Consider the following 16,851-nt stretch of genomic DNA (forward strand, 5'->3'; position numbering starts at 1 on the left):
TCGCAGTTAACACTGAGGTCCTGAATTTGGTTTTCAGCATACTGCCGTACAGCTTTCTTTCAAGGCCGGTTTGTATACATTGTACTTACGCAGTTACAAAAACTTTTGAAATACAAATCAAGAACTTCAGGGGTGGAAAAATCTTCTTTCTGGAAGCAAATGAAACAGAAATTCCAAGTTAAAGCCAAAAGTCATCCTAAACATGCTTTTATTCCAATGGCATTACATAACAGCAAAGTGTCATATTACCCTTGAATTTCCTGCCTAGGCAAAGGTTAGGCCAGGCACTTGATGTATTTAAATTGTTCCATATATTTAAGCTTTATCACGACCAACAGTATTGCCTCTTACGCCTGCTCTCCAAAATGTCAGTAAAGAAAGAGGGAAGAGTGTTTCCTGTGCACGCACTGTAATTTTTTTCTAGTGTTGCTTAGCCTGCCAGGACAAAAGTAAAATCACACAAAGAAGATACAGATCAACCTCTTGGTTGCTCTGCTGTTTTACAGTTTTAAGAAGAGTTGGACATCCAACACTTGAAACTGCCACCTACACATTCTTTCTCAGGATAAAGCAGCATTCACATGTACCCCACTAAATTACTCTGTACTCCAAAATGCACTGGATTAATGAAGTTAGCTCTGAGAAAGGCTTTTACCTCCTGCAATGAACTGTCATGTGCTGACCTCCAGCCAGATGGACTCTGCACTTTAGTGGGGATGTTGCTTCGGCGTTTAGATGTTTCCAAGTTGTTGGCTACTATAAACAGTGCTTGGGACACCTTTTTCTTACTGCCCTATCTAAACTTTGGATAGTGATACAAAATCACAATGACATTAATATGTTTCTTTTCTCCATAGTACTTATGGCAACTTAATGCTTTACTGCTGCTGTGCCTGTCTCCCTGCTCCCGATCGCCATTGTGCACGAGACGGGTAACCTCATCTATCGTGTCTGTTAGACAGCATATGGTAGGGCCTCAGGAAATATATTTTGAATGAATACATCTTTTGTGTGTATATATATGCATATACATACATATATATATATATATATATATATATATATATATATATATATATATATATATATATATATATATAGCTGTTGTAAAATTTTCTCCTTTAAATGGCTTCTTTGAGTGGTCAAATTCCTAGAGACAGAAAATAGAACATAGTTGCCAGGGACTGGGGGCAGGGGGCATGGAGAGTTAGTGCTTATCGGGTATAGAGTTTCAGTTAGGGAAGATGAAAAAGTTCTGCACATGGACGGTGGTGATAGTTGCACAGCAGTGTGAATGTACTTCATGTAACTGAACTGTATGCCTAAAAATGATTAAAATGGTAAATTTTGTAGTACATGTAGTATACCACCTTTAAAATAAAAATTGTTTGAATTGCAGTTCTTGGGCTAAGAGTAAGTGTATATCTTTAAAATGTGGGTGTATATATATATATATAAACTTCCCTCCAGAAGTTATGCCAATTAACATTTCAACTACCAGTGCACAGGAACACCCATTTATTTCCCTGAACGCCACCAATGCTGTTTTCTGTCTCTTTATTCTGTGTATTTGATAGGTAAGCACACAGAGACACACACACTTTAATTACTGTTATTTGTGTAATAATATTTATTATTAAGGGTTGAGCATATTTTCATATATTTGGTACTTCTTCGTCTGTAAAAAGCCTATACATATGTATCCTTTCCCCTTTTTATTGGGTTATTTGTTTCCTTTTATTGATTCCAAGGAGCTCTTGTATACTAAAGATAATAACTCTTGGTCTGTTATATAGTTTGCAAATAACTTTTCCCAGTTTATTATCACTCTTTAAATGTTATTTGTGGTTTTTTGCTATATGAAATTTAAAATTATATGTGGTCTTAGTATAAACTCGGGGTGAAAGAAAACTTTCCTCATTCCAGGATTGTAAAAATATTCATCTCTGCTTTTATCCAGTACATCTGTGGCCTTGTTTTTTATATTTACATATTTGATGCATCTATATTTTAGTGGTAAGAAGGGAAAGATCCAACTGAAATTTCTTGAACTAATCAGTTATTTTATCATGATGTATTATATATAATCAGTGTTTTCTCTTAAGTTGAAATGACATTTTTTTGTTATAACAAACACCCATATTCTTACATTGTACTATTTCATTGTACTATCTATTCAGTACCTGGACAATGCTATTTTATTTACAACAATGTACCAAAATATTTGGTTTTTTAATTGCAATATGCTTTTATTTTACTTCTGTTTTTAATATTCTGATGTACTCTATTCTTTCTTTTAAATTGACATATAGTTGATGTACAATATTATGTTGGTTTTAAGTATACAGCATAGTGATTTGACAGCTATACGCATTACAAAATGCTCACCGCAAGTCACCACACAAAGTTATCACAATATTATTGACTATATTCTCTATGATGTAATTTCATCCCTGTGACTTATTTATTGTATAATTGGATGTTTGCACCTCTTTTTCCCCTTGATCTATCTCACCTATATCCTACCTCCATCCCTGTGGCAACCACCAGTCTTTTCTCTGGGTTTATGAGTCTGCTTTGTTTGCTTATTCATTTGCTTTATTTTTTTAGATTCCACATATAACTGAAATCACATGGAAGTCACTAATATATTCAGATGGTGCTTGTTGCCATAAATCCTAGGCAGGTGACTAATTTCTGTTTGGAAACTTATCCATTCCTGGAGAACTTTTAAATTATGTGTAATTATAAATTGGAAAGGTATATCCAAATAGAGAATATCCTCTAGTGGGAGTCAGCAAGGAAGACAGAGCGTGCTGGCAGTGGACTCAGAAAGACCAGTGACAGGAAGGAGAAATGTTGGGGGGAAGGCTTGGCAAAGTGTCAGAACTCTCATTGCAGCTAACTGCTGTTCCAGGGATAGATTAACTTAGTTATCTGTATAGCAGAAAGAAAGCTGGTGGGCTCTGCCCTCTCCATATGAGTCCTATCTCTGCCACTTCCTAAGTTTGCACTCTCGGATACGTCACTTAAGCAATCTTCTTATACCGAAGCAAATAATAGCTACCTAACATGATTGTTCTAAAGATTAAACAATACATTTAACTGCACTCTGAAAATTCCTGTTGGAAATCAGAGGTGGGCAAGACAGACACAATTCTTAACCTTGAGAAGCTTAGAGTCCAATGAGGGAGACCGACAGACACCATAAAACCAGTGAACAAAACAACCCAGTGTGGCAAGTGCTGTTCGGGCACAGCAGGCTTCAGAGATCAAGACTGGGGCTGGCCTAGAGACCATTTCAGATCTGATGGCAGGCAAGGCCTCTCTCAATCCCTGAATTCAACTTCTGACATGAAATATCTTTCTCATAAATATTTGAAAAGATTTTTGCCAGCTCTTCTGACATTTTTGAGTTTTCTATACAGAAGGAAAAAAAATCACAAAGTGGTGAGCTAGAGAGGCCTGGAAACTAGAGCATCACCAATCATATTTCCCTCTTTGATTGCCCTTTGACACCTTTTACTTGATTGCCTTTAGCCTGGAATAATTTTTTTCTGGCCAGAGGCCCATGCTAATTTGCATGGCTATTCTATATATGGGTCAGATCCTTAAAGACAGCAGTCCAGCCTGAATTCACAAACAGAGTCACATCCATCAAGTGGCCCAGAGCTCAATATACTCTCTGTAGAAGAATGGAGAATAATGAGAAATCCTACCATGACCTGAAATCGTGACTCACCAGGGTGGCCCTGTGGTCAAGCTTATGGGTAAACCACTCCATCATCCTTATGTGCTACTTGTCAAACACTTGTGGGATTCCATTTGGGCTCTAGACATGTAATTATGGTTCCCATTGTTTCCAAAGCCAGAATTAAGCCTCAGATTATATAATTAATTGCGAGTTAGGTGGACTGCATTCTTTCATTTTATGCTCTCATCTATGATGTTAATACAAATCCATGCTTCGTTCATTAACCTCATATATTGCTGTCCACACTAGTTGATAAAATACACATTAGTGTTATCATAGTTAGCTGCTTTTATGAATGGGTAACTAGAAGGCTTCCTTACAACTGTAGTTAAAAATCCATTATGAGAAACTTGGTTCCTTCCCTGTATTTGTTGACAGAACCAACAGTCCTTTCAGCCACTGGAAGTGTTTGTCTATGTAGTCATATATTCATTCATTCAATCAATTAACAAATATTATTTGAGGCCTATTCTATGGGAGGAACTGTGTTAAGTATAAAGTAAAAAGACATGGTCTCTGCCCTCAGAATGGTGCAACCCACTTTGGGACAGGGAGTGGCAGGTTGTATCTGAGTGTAATGTTGTATTTGCCTGCTCACCCCACCCCAAACTTGTCTGAGATTCTAATTTGCCATTTGTAGAGTGAGACCCTTGTATGTGGATTTTGAAAAAACTCCAAGGGTAACTCTGATTACACCCTTGGATTATGAACCATTGGTCTAGTGATCTTCCCAGAACTCTGTAGAACTTAGCTCCTTTTTTGGGGTGGGATAGCCATGAGCCCCTCTTTAACCAAGTCAGAGAGTCACCTGGAGTCTAATGTGCCAGACTTGGGCCAGCAGTAATATTAGGGTCATTGCCATGAGAATCTGCTTGTTCTTGAGGGTCTGTCCCCAGTCAGAGACTCAGGCCTGCTCTGGTCACCTATTCCCATGCCAGTCCCAGACCCGTGCCACTCTGCGGTCTTGGGCCCCGCTGTGCTGAACTTCCTTGGTCACCTGACCTTTATGCCTGGCTCTAAAACCCTGCCTTCTGATGCTGGCTCTGTAGTTTTACCTCATGCCTGGCCAATTCCCATCTTAATCAAGTGGAGACTCAGGTCATACACAACAGACTCCTCGGTACCAGGGCTGAGCACATGACTTTCCTGCGAGCTGAGGTGCGTGGGGCTGACAAAGTGGTCAGACGAGTTGCACTTAGGACTAACTGTCAAATCCAACAGGAGGAGATGGGCAGGGAGACTCAGCCACCCAAAGAGGCTAGGCAGATGCCCCAGAGAGGGAGTGGACTCTGGCAACAGAGAAGGTCACATTGAAGGAGGAGGGGACAAATTCTTTGTATCAAGTGTCCACAGGTGTGGGAGGGACACAGCAGGACCTTGGAGGCCTGCCCAGAAAGCCAGCCTCAGAAAGGACGAAGTCCCACCTGTGGCCCCAGCTGCCTTCCTCGTCCAGCTCCCAGTCCAGATCCCCCTGCTTGGCCCGGCCCAGGAGTAAGGGTGACTAAGCTCTGGTGTTCTGTGTAAACATCAGCAGAATCACTGCCAGAATATTGTGCTTGAGTGACTGGCAATAGTTTGTTTCATGCAAAGGCCATTGCCAGCTTGTGAATTCTAGTTCTTTTTCCTTTTTCCTCTCATCAACTGATTATTTTGAGTATGATATTCTGCCTGAACATGGCTGATAATGGTGACAGGTCAGAGATGTAGACTCAATATTTTACAATTCTGTTTCAATTTTGAACATGTAACATTTGGCCCAACCAACCCAATTTAGGTGTCATAAGTGTCTTGAATTGATAAATAGAGTCAATTCATAAAGTCTTCCTTAAACGAATAAGCTTTGTAAGTACAAATAAACCCAGGAACATGAAGTAGCTAGTTTTATTTTTTCTAGTTGTGACTATTAACTGGTTCTTGGCTTTAAATTATAACATCTTTTGATGTCATGTCATCTGTTTTACACTCATTCAGCCTTCACTGAACACCTGCTATGTGGGATTACCTGTAATGCCTCACAAGCTGGCCCCAGCCCTGCCTCCTGCCTCATCTCCACGCATCCCTGTCATGCTCCCCACTCCCGCTGCACACACGTATTGCCTGGCACGGCTGCATATAAGGTGGAGAGACATGGCCCCTGTCTTGCTAGTGGGTTTCAGCCCTGGGCTTGTTCTCTGGTGGTAGGTCGAGCACTAGCGTCTCTGCCTCTGCCCAGAGCACTGGGACGAGCTCTCTATATACTGCAATAATAGCTTATTGCCTAAAGGTGTGGAAGCAACAGCCCAGCAACAGGCTCGTTACATCAGGTGGTTTAAGTTCAGTGAGGATCCTGGCCATAGGAGCCCAACTTCCCCACAGCGCCCCTCTCTCAACTGTGCTCGGTCAGGTGAGGGTGACAGCCACTCACCAGTCCCTCCAAGGTGATAAGGTTATGGTGACATTTGACCCAGGTCTTGAGGGACACAGCAGATAATCAAGATCATTTCTTCAGAGGCAACAAGTGACAAGCTCTGGAGACCTGTGAGCAGTGTGGGCACGGGAGGGTGTGCCCAGGCTGAGGAGGTGCGGCCTGAGTGCTCTGTGAGGGGCTGTTCCTTAGGGGGACATTCTTGTCATCCTTCAGATGTGACCAGATTTCTTCAGCCACCTTCCACCCTCCCCTGCTTGCTGCTAAGGCAGAAGAGAAAACTCAGGTGCTGTTCTTGGGAGGCAGAGGGAGTTGATTCAGGGTGGTGGCTTCTCTTAGGTTTGATGTTGAAGCAAACCGCATTTAACTGGCGCCTGGATCCCGGCTCAGGTGTGCAGCAGGCCAGCAGCACAACACTCTCCTCCCTGGCGTGGCTGAGCCCTGGAAGAGACTGATGTCTGCACGCTCGGAAAGGTCTGCAGCACACGTCTAAAAATAGGTGAGCAAAGCAGTACAGACCCAGGGATAAATGCTCTGACCAGGCCCCAGGAAAGCCAGCTGTATCAGGTTCTGGCTTCCTCCCACCAAGCACAGGGTCATGAGAGCCTCCCATCTTGGCCTCTGGAGCTGGGAAAGGGGAGGAGGAGGTGGTGAGGCAGGATGTGGTGGTGGGGCTGTGTGCTGCCTGTAGGCAGAGATGAGAGCAAAAATCCTCCTCAGGACTCTGAACAGCACTAACCAGTTTAAAAAAACAAAACACGCTCATACAGCCCCGACCAGCTCTTACATGAGTCTCCTTCAGTGGAAACTGGGCTTTGGGATTATTCTCACAGCAGGTGGCCAGCTGACACTTTTTGGAATCTTCTGGGTATTTACTGCCATGAGCAAACCATGAAAACACAGTATTTACCCGGATAAAGCCCAATGTGCCCCCAGCTTATGGTCACCATGAATGGTGGCCAGAATGCAGCAGCAGCTTACCTGTGGTGATGTGCAAAGAACCTGGCCAAGCCAAGTGTGAATCCTTTGCAGACCCTTTCCTGCCAGTATATTTTCCCTCTGTCCTTTTGGCAGTTAAACCTGTCCACTAAATGTTGGGACAGTTTCATTTCAGGGAATTTGAGTTGAAGGGGTTGGAATTACGACAGGTTTCCATCTCATTCAGTGTGGTCTAGGATGGAGAAGACCCTTCCTCTTTGCTTCTGACCTCCTTCCAGAAGGAAATAGAGAAAAGCTCTCCCAGGAAGATGTAACAACAAAGTCACCCCTGGGTCCCCAGGGAACCACTTCAGAGGGTTTCCATTAGGAGGTGGATGTTCTATTTTCCAAGTGTACTTAACAGGAGAACCTTTGAGCACATTTCTGGTGAGTCACACTGACTAGTTTTTAGACTCTGACAAGGATTGTTACCAAAATGCCTCATGCAGCTATCCCCAACAATTTGGGATTGGTATATTTAGAAATATTGAAAGGCTCTATCCTCTTACTTTTTTTTTCAATTTTCTTGAAGCAGTGCACTTTATATTTTTTCCAGCTTCAATCAGACACAATTAACAAGGCTCTACCCTTTTAAATCTTCATGCAAATTAGAGGGAAAGACCTTAAATAGGTTGTCCTTTTGCTCTTTCCTGAACTTGAGAAGAGTCTTTCTTCAAAACATATCTTCCTTTATGGCTGTAAGATAGGACTAATGGAAAAAGATGGGAGAGGAAATTAGTATTTCTGGAATGAGTTCCAGATTCCAGGTCAATGAATGGCCAGTGAATCAGAATTCTAACCTGGGCAGGGCTCCTCCATCAGGGTAGCAAAGGAAGCCTGGAGGCTGGGTAGCATATCATTAAGACAGTAGCCTGAAGCTACACTGCCCGAGTTCATATTCTAGTTCTGTTACCTCCAACCAGTGGGAATCTGGGCAAATTGTTTAATCTCTTTGCAAGGCAATCTCTTTTTCCTTAAAGTAGAGGAACCGAGTTACCTTCCCCGTAGGTTTGTGTGGACTTAATGAGCTAATGCAAGCACTTGGTACAGTGTCTGGCATAGAGTCTGTGCTGAGTAAATGCTAGTTCTGTCTCCTCCAATTCTTATCATTTCTGGAAGCACCATACATTAATTAAACACTGATTTATTTGGAAAGGTTGGCCTGGTGCTCAGCATTCATCGTATCTGCAATAAAAGAATATGACTTCTTTAGTGTGTATTTTGCAGGGAAAAGGCACAAAGTGACCAGGATAACAAACTCATAGCTTGCCTCTTGGTGCGTTGAAACCTGCTACCAGTCTATGCTCTCCCAGGGCTTCAGTGCTCACAGAGTTAAAGTCTCCCAAGTAGAAAAAATCTCCACTCCCAGAGGGTAGTGAACTCACTGTTCAGAGCAGGCTATTACCTGGTCCTTCTCTCTTTTATTTCAAAGAGACTTTTTGCAGTTATTCAATTTAGTTCTAAAGACCTGAAGTGTTATGGAATAAATTTGTTTATGGTGATGGATGGGCATTTTGACAACCCAGGGCTTTGCTTTTAAAGCATTTTTATTACCAGTCGATATCACCAAACAGTGAAATAGTGCAGGACACCCATCAACGAGGTGCATATTCCTCTCAGGTTGCAAAGAGATCAGGTGACCTGTTTAAAACTGCCCAGCAAACTGGTGACAGGAAAATTGGGATGCCATTCGGTCACACTGCTTTCCACAGAAGTAAAATGAAGGAGGCAGCCATCCTTGGCCCATATGTCTTTAATTAGAAACAAAGGAAGTCAGCAGGACTTTATATCCACTTGAGAAAAACAGTGGAATTTTACTAAACTGAAAATCCCTGTCACCAAAATTCTATGTGATTGAACTTGTGGAGGGCCAGCCCCGTGGTCAACATTTGCCGGTTGCCATGGCTGCAGAGTGATAGTCAGCGGAGAGTCATGAAGCAGCTGGAAGAGGAGAAGGGCACCGGCCCTGGCCTTCCCTAAAGCACAGTCATTGTCCTTTGGTCTCTTCTCCTGAGGGGAAAATCACACCACATATTTTTTCCAGTCCAGATTTAAAACCAAAACCTTGAGTCCAAACGTTCTCAGTCAAGTGAAAATGTCCCCAAGCTTAGAAGTGCTCACTCACCACAGACAGTTTTCCTGACTTGTAATTTGCTCAGTTATCACCTGTTTTAGAAAGGTTCCGGGCGGTCCAGTTTCCTCTGGGAACTCTGTAGGTTTCATGGTTTCCGTTTCCGGAGTTTTCTGCTTGCCTTGGAGTTCCAGGGACACTGAATTTACTGAGGAAGTGAGCACTGGCAGTTCAGCTGTGGAAGGTTGTTCAGTGCTGAGGAAAGGGAAGCTAATGAGGATTCCTCCCCCTTTCTGCAAACTGGAAGCTGGGCCTATGTGAGGATGGAGGCTTTGAAATTTTGATCCCTGGTACACCTGCATAAGAAAGATGCTCCATTTAAATTTCAAAACATTTTATAGTGATCTCTACATTTTTTCTACCCAACACTAGATCTCCTTCCACCTCTTTGGGCCATTGGAGCTGCTAAGCCTCAAGCATCTCCTTCTCTAAGGGCCACATGAGTTGCAGCTGGGCTGGTGTGAACCTCTGCTGCCTGCACACTTTAATGTGTGCTCTAGTTTGAAGTATGCAAACTAGATTTTCTCCCTTCAGAACCGTCCCATGTAGTTTGGTTGAGGAGCAGCTGGGCACATTTCACAGCAAGAGGACAGGGGCCTTCCAAAATGGATGGAAATTGCTCAAATGAAAAATTTGCATTTACTATCCTCCTGGAGGTGGGGAAATAAAGACAAAAACATCTGTTGTGAAAATTCAAGTAGATTCTCCATCTCCTCCAACCTTCTTGTTCTTGTTTTATACAGTGACATAGTACCTGCAGACAAGGTGTGCTTTTTGAATGCACATGCAGAGTCTAACTCACAGCACATGGTCCAGGGCCCCCTGGGAGACTGAGAACGTGGAAGTGAGAAGCAGGCCATTGGCTTGTAGACCAAGTCTGAGGAGGGTCCTTGGACAACAGAACTGGCTGAGGAGTGTCACCAAGCCTACCTGTGCCACCCAGGGCTGTCCTCTGACCAGGGGCAGAATGGACGACTCACTGATAGTTAACAAGATAAATAGAATCCAACAATTAACTGTTTATCAAATGAATTGTTACCCCAACACAGAAATGCAATCACAGGAGGCTATTTTCCTGCCCTCTGGAATAATAGCCATTGGAAAGCACAGCCCAGTTCTCTGAGCAGAAATCTTTTCCAGCCCAATCAAATATTCCTCCTTCCACAGGTGGTGTGGGTAAAATTGCAGTATTTCCAGAATCTCTAGCCTGGCTTTAGTGTATCTTCATATCAACAGGTGTTTGCAAGGGGTGGAGAGAGGTAGTCCATCTCCAGATCAATAGGTAATTACATGGGCAAGCAAGGGCTTATCTGGACCTGAGAGGTTGGGTGGAGTATTCGCTCGCTTCAGCAGCAGCAGGAGAGAGAGACACGCGGGACAACTTCTTGTAAGCAATAAGCAGGTTTTAAACTTTATTACTCCCCTGGACTGATTTTGGTTTCAGCTAGGTATTTTGCCCCAGAATTTCCCCTCCCCGGAGTTACAGATGGGAAGATTGCATGTTTCTAGAGGCTAATCAAGTAGTGACAGTTTGGGATGCCAAGTAAGAACCACCTCTCTGAGGTTGCTAGACCCACCCTTCACTGTCTGTTTTTGGGGAGCCCATGTGGGGATCAGCTGGGAATTTCTCCCACTGCTGCACAGCCACTGCGGGCAGATGAGGCAATCCGGAGCTCTGCATCCTATCAGGATAGATATTGTATCACATGTCACATGACAAGTTGCTTTTCTTCTTTCCCTTCACAGTTGCTTTTTCTAATTTCATTATGTCACGAAGCTTGGCATCGAGGCCAATTAGAAGAGAAAAGATAACGTCCAGGAGCGTGTGGGGCTAAACAGATAAAAGCTGTCGCTTGTGCATCATGCTGGAGCTCCCTGGTGGGAGCGACTCTCCTGCATCCAAACTACTTGGAGCTTATCCACAGGATGCTTTGGCCTTCCCGGCTGCTGATAGGGCTGCTTCCGTCTGATTTGCAAAAGTACTCAAAGGGTTTTAGCTAGGACCTTGACTTGTCTCTTCAGCCAGGCCACTCCCTAAGTGCAGTTTGGTTCCATGGGCCAAAGATGTTGGAAGCCAGGGCTGGAATCAGATCTGCCACTCAGTCCTGTGTCCTTGTCCGTTAGGCTGGAGGAATTCTGTGCAAAGATCTTATCTTTGCTGATCTTGGCACATTCTGATATCCTGTACGAGTGGGCTCCTAGACGAGCCCCAACTGTGGCCAGCTGGATGGATGTCACCAGGGAAAACCCTCTCATCACAGTGGGACACTTCCTTTCTCAGGCTACAGCCCTAAAGAGGTGTCAGCTGGGGCTAGAGAAAGTGGGCTAAACCAGAGCGGCTGGAGAGAGGAATCATGCAGCGTTGATCTGGAGATGTCTGTGATCCGCAATGAGACAGATGCCTCATCTCTCTGGAGGGTGACTTTGTAATTATCTCCATTTGCCTCCTACTTCTGAAAGTCATATGTAATGGTCCAAACCATGTAATTCATGAAAATAAGCCCAGTAAACTGGCTTTTCCCATCCACATTTCTAAGAATCAGCCTGTTTCTATCTTGTGTCTCCAAATATTCACTACATACACCTAGGGTGTGGATAGGGTGGGGATGAACTTGGGGTTGCCATCTGCATGAAGAGATACTCCTCCCATGTCCTCCTCTGCTCCCAGTTAACTGCCTGAAATCCTTAAGTAAGAAACAAAACCCTTAATTCTACCATCTGAGCTCAGGGCTCTATGCCGGTATGACAGGAGAAGATGCTCATTGAAAATTTCCCACTAAGATTTCAATGACTCATGCATATTCTTGTGTGAGTTAAGATTTTTAGGTAGTTGGTGGTAGGGATGGGGAAGGATGGTTGAGAGCAGGAGATCTTTGGGTCCCTGGGAAAGGAAGAGGGCATCTGGAAATGCACAAAAAGGGACATGCAGGGAAAATTAGACAACTTGCCCTACTCCACAACCTTCCTGGTCATCAGCGGGTAAGTCTCCTGTTATCAGCCCAGCAGGTCTGTGTCTGAGGCCTTTTGATGGGAGGGAAGCTACCTTTCTCTCAACACCAACACCAATAGTACCCAAAGCTGCTTTGTATTTAGTTTACCCTGAGCTGTGCTGATCCCCGAGCAGAGCCAGGAGAAGCTGAGCTGGTCTGAAGTGCAAGACCAGCTGGTTAGTCACCTGGTTATAGGCACAGGGCCTCAGTGCTGTAGCTTCCAAGCCTTTGCTCGTGGTGGGTCTTCAAGTGCAGGCAGGAATCTACAGCTCCTGGTCAACCTATGTCTCTAAACGGGTCCTCCAAACTGCTGTTAGAGCAGCGTCCGCTCTTGAACCAGCCACTTGGACCTTCCCATCATGTCTTCCAAAAGGCCCAGCTAACTTTTTAAAATTTAAATTTAGTTGATATGCAATATTATATTGGTTTCAGGTGTACAACATTAGCAATTCAACAATTATATACATCACGAAACGCTCACCACACTAAGTACAGTTCTATTTGTCACCATGCAAAGATATTACAATGTTGTTGACTGTATTCCTTCTGCTATACTTTAATTTCTGTGACTAATTCATTGTATAATTGGAAGCTTGTACCTCTTTATGCTCTTTACCTATCTAACCCATCCCCCTTTTTCTTGTAATCACTTCTTACCTATTTTGCCCAAAAGTATAAGCAGAGCAGGTGGCATGTAAGTACAACAGAAACTTAACTGTTGCAATGACTGGGGGCGTGCATGAACTGGACTACCTGGGACCTTGATGAAGAGCCTGCAAAATGGTTGGTTGAAACTTAATCTTGGAAAAACTCTAAGAGTTGCCAAAAAGCCCTGGAATCACCAGTTATATATGAAATACTGTGCATGTTAATATAATGAGCAGTGTTTGGTTTCACCAACAGGATGTGTTTCAGCAAAATTAAAGCCATTTCCTTCCTTTATAGAATTGGTCATCTTATATTCATAGTTATGATCTGAGTTTGAGAGTGCCTTTTAATGCTTTTACTATTTCATCCTTTTAAGAAATCATATAACATATGAAAAGAAAATAGAAAGATTAGTCACTTGACTGGAATCATGTTTGAAACCACTGCGAATATATTTACTAGCCTTTCCTGACTGATTGCCTGGGAAATAAATAACCACACGTGGTAGCATTACATTTAATTTCTAAGTCAGGAATATTTTGCTTATTGCTCCACTTCCAAAATAAATTCTCAAGAAAGTGCATGAAATATCAAAATAGCATTTTCAATATCTGCCAGACCTCAGAGTTTGCATCTCAGCAAGAAGGAGTGTAACTAGTGTGTAAACTGCCTCTTTGTCAAACATAATGTGGCAAATTCTAACGTGGCTCCTTCTCAACTAAATTGTCTCAGCATGCAGAGCAGCAGGGAGAGTGATCACTATAGGACACCAGCAAAAAACCATTCTTTATATGACTCTTCCAGGAGGGTATTATATTAAGCTCCAGAGGGCAATGATGAGATGTTTGTGGTATAATAGTACATTTTCTTTCAGAATCACCTATTCCTTTTAAATGGGTTCAATTCTTCAGAATGTGTTGGTCACATTCCATGGAGCCGCACACAGTCTCCCCGCCGCCCTCCACCCTCTGGCTCTCAGTTCCCAGGTTGAAGGGATGGTAATGAATTCTGCAACATGACTCTTTGCTCCTGGATTTCAGCCAGGTCTGACCTCCTCTGGACTTACCTGACTCCACATACATGCTTTGCAAGAGACAAACTTTTGCCTTATCTGGAGCACAATTTAATTAAAAAACAATTTGGCCCCCACACACAGCTTCCATGATCACTTGGCATGGCCTCAACCTGCCTCTGGCAAGACTGGTTTTGCTCTGCACTGACTATCCTCCGAGATGTCTAGCAGCTTGTGACCTGGTCCTTGCTTGCTCGGAGCCCAGGCTTGCTGGACACAGGGGTTGTCAGGTGTCATGGGGGTTACACTGGAGCCCCCTGTCAACTGTGTCCCTTGTGGCCTCAGGCATGTGCAAAGAGGCTCAGCTGCCTGACACCAGCTGTCTAATGACACCTCCCCCAACCTGCCGAGTGCAGAAACCATCTGGTGGTACATTCAAACCCCAAATCCCCCTTGTCATTTTGCTCACAGGCTCTCCCTATCATCCCTAAATCCTGGTTCCCCAGCTCTCTCCATTTCTCTCAGCAGCCACTCAGTTGCCATGCCCTATAAATCTGTCCTTCTCATCTCTGCTCTTAGTACCCTAATTCTGGCCTCTTACCCAAAACACTCTAACAGCCTCCCAGCTGTTTTGTCCATACTCAACTCCACTTCCTACAAATCTAGTGTTACGCTAAGGGCCAGATTCCTTTCCAAATATATAGGTTTGGTAATGTTACAATGTCATCCTCCTGCTCACAGACCTCTGATGGCTTCTCAGGGTCTATAGTTTCCTTAGCTGGGTGTTCTGGCCCACTCCCTATTTATTCAAATAAGGTTTTATTGGAACACAGCCATATCCATTCATTTAAATATTGTTTATGGCTGCATTTATGTTACGATGGCGGAGTTGAGTCATCGTGATGGAGAGCATGTGGCCTGCAAAGCCTAAAATATCCATTCTTTGGCCCTTTCTAGAAAATGTTTGCTGACCCCTGCACTAAACTATGGTCCCTCATTTCCTTTCCAGTGCTGTTTCCTTAGAGCCTGGGCTTTCCTGTGTTAGTGGCTCAGTTTACCCTGTCTGCTCTCCTTGGAAGAATTCACCCCTCCAGGTCCATCTCAAGTGAACCCTACTCAGGGAAGCTTTCCTGACTCTCCATGTGATCTGTCCCTGCTTTGCACCCCCGTCACACTGTGTCACGGAGTTTTGCAAATTCTTTTACTGTAAATATTAGCCTGTGTCTCGTGTTGCTTCCCTCTCACCCCGGTGGAGTCTCAGCAACCTGAGAGCGGGAGGCATGTCTTACCCATCTTTAGCTCTGCCTAGCCCTGCACACAGTCATAAGCTATTCAGAGACTTACTTGACTCAAAAGCCAGGAGTCTTTTCCCCCAGCAACTTCCAGAATAAATAATCAACATTCCCCAGAGGGGAAAGACAAGGTGGGAAAACAAAACACTTGCAGGTAACATTCTTCCCTAGGAAGGTAAGATTCTTCAAGGAGGCAGGTTTGGAGCATTTTTTTGTTTAGTTGTTGGGTAAGTGATCATGGCAGTTCACAGACCCCATCGAAGAGACTCCTTAGGAAAGGAGGAGCGGGACCAGAGCAGTGCTGGAAAGGGCCACCTCTCCCGCTGGGGCTCCACTGGCCAGAGGGCGCAAGGGAGCTTCCACAGGGGGTCTCATGAAACGAGGTTTTGCGACCAAAATACTGCACCTAGGAATTACCTGAATGGGGAACATTTAATCCTTTAGAATAGACTGTAGGTTGGGAGGTGTGTTCATTTCCTGTGGCTGCTATAACAAACCAGGTGGCTTCAAACACATGTTTCTTCTCCCACAGTTTTGGAAGCCAGAAGTCCAAAATCAGTTTCACACCAAAACCAAGGTGTCAGCAGGGCCCTGCTGCCTCCAGAGGCTCCAAGAGAGAGCCTTTTCCATCTTCTGGCACTGCTGGCATTCCATGGCTCATGGAAGCACCAGTCCAGTCTCTGTGGTCATGTTACTGCCTCTTCTGTCTGTGCTACATCCCCCTCTGCTCCCTCTTGTAAGAATATTTAGGGCCCACTGGGATGATCCAGAATAATCTCCCATCTCACAATCCTTAATCTTGCCTGTAAAATCCTTTTTTTACAGAGAAGGTAGCATTCATAGTTCCAGGGATTAGGACCTAGATATCTTTGGGGGCCAATATTTAGTCCACCATGGGAGGCTACTAAATCAAAGCAAGCAGCAGGAACTCAGATGGGAGGTGGAGCCCTACTCTGAGATGAAGAGTCACAGAAGTAGGAAAGCTGGGCTGGTAAAATGCAGAATGAGGGTCATAGGGAGGAATGCAGGTCATTAAAGGTTTTTCTATCAAGGACCCTGGCATGCCAGAGAAGCACAGAAAAGAATATGAGTTTGCATGAATGTGAGTCATTGGAGGCTGGACATGATGCATCTAGGCAGAGGCAGACCCACATTTTGTGGGGACTGCAGTTCAGACAATCTTGAAAAGATTTACCTTTTAAGAAACAGAATCCAAAATGACAAATACAAAACTTGTTATGAAAGTGCATTTTTATTTAGAATGAGGAAAAAATTCACAATAAATCACACATTGTGAAAAGCCTCACAAATGTCATAAACATCACATGATCCAGAAAGCAATGTAATTTTACCACCTATCTGATGCCACTCTTATGTTACTTCCCCCTACCTTTGTTGTAGTCTGTATACTTTGTAGACATTGCCTTGTGAAAATAATTTTGTAATATTTCCTACAGACAGAAGGGAAAGATAAGCTAGTTATTTCTTTTAGCACATTTGATCAAAATGTGGTTTTTATTACTGATAGGTTAGGAAAGTTTCATTCATCTCCTCAGCCATTACTCAACCATACGTCATACCATGTACGTTTCTAGGATTGTTGTCTCTGTAAAGTCTCTTTCAAATATGAACTGCTAGATAT

Source organism: Manis pentadactyla, chromosome 3 (genome assembly GCF_030020395.1).
Source record: "Manis pentadactyla isolate mManPen7 chromosome 3, mManPen7.hap1, whole genome shotgun sequence".
NCBI classification, from domain to species: domain Eukaryota; kingdom Metazoa; phylum Chordata; class Mammalia; order Pholidota; family Manidae; genus Manis; species Manis pentadactyla.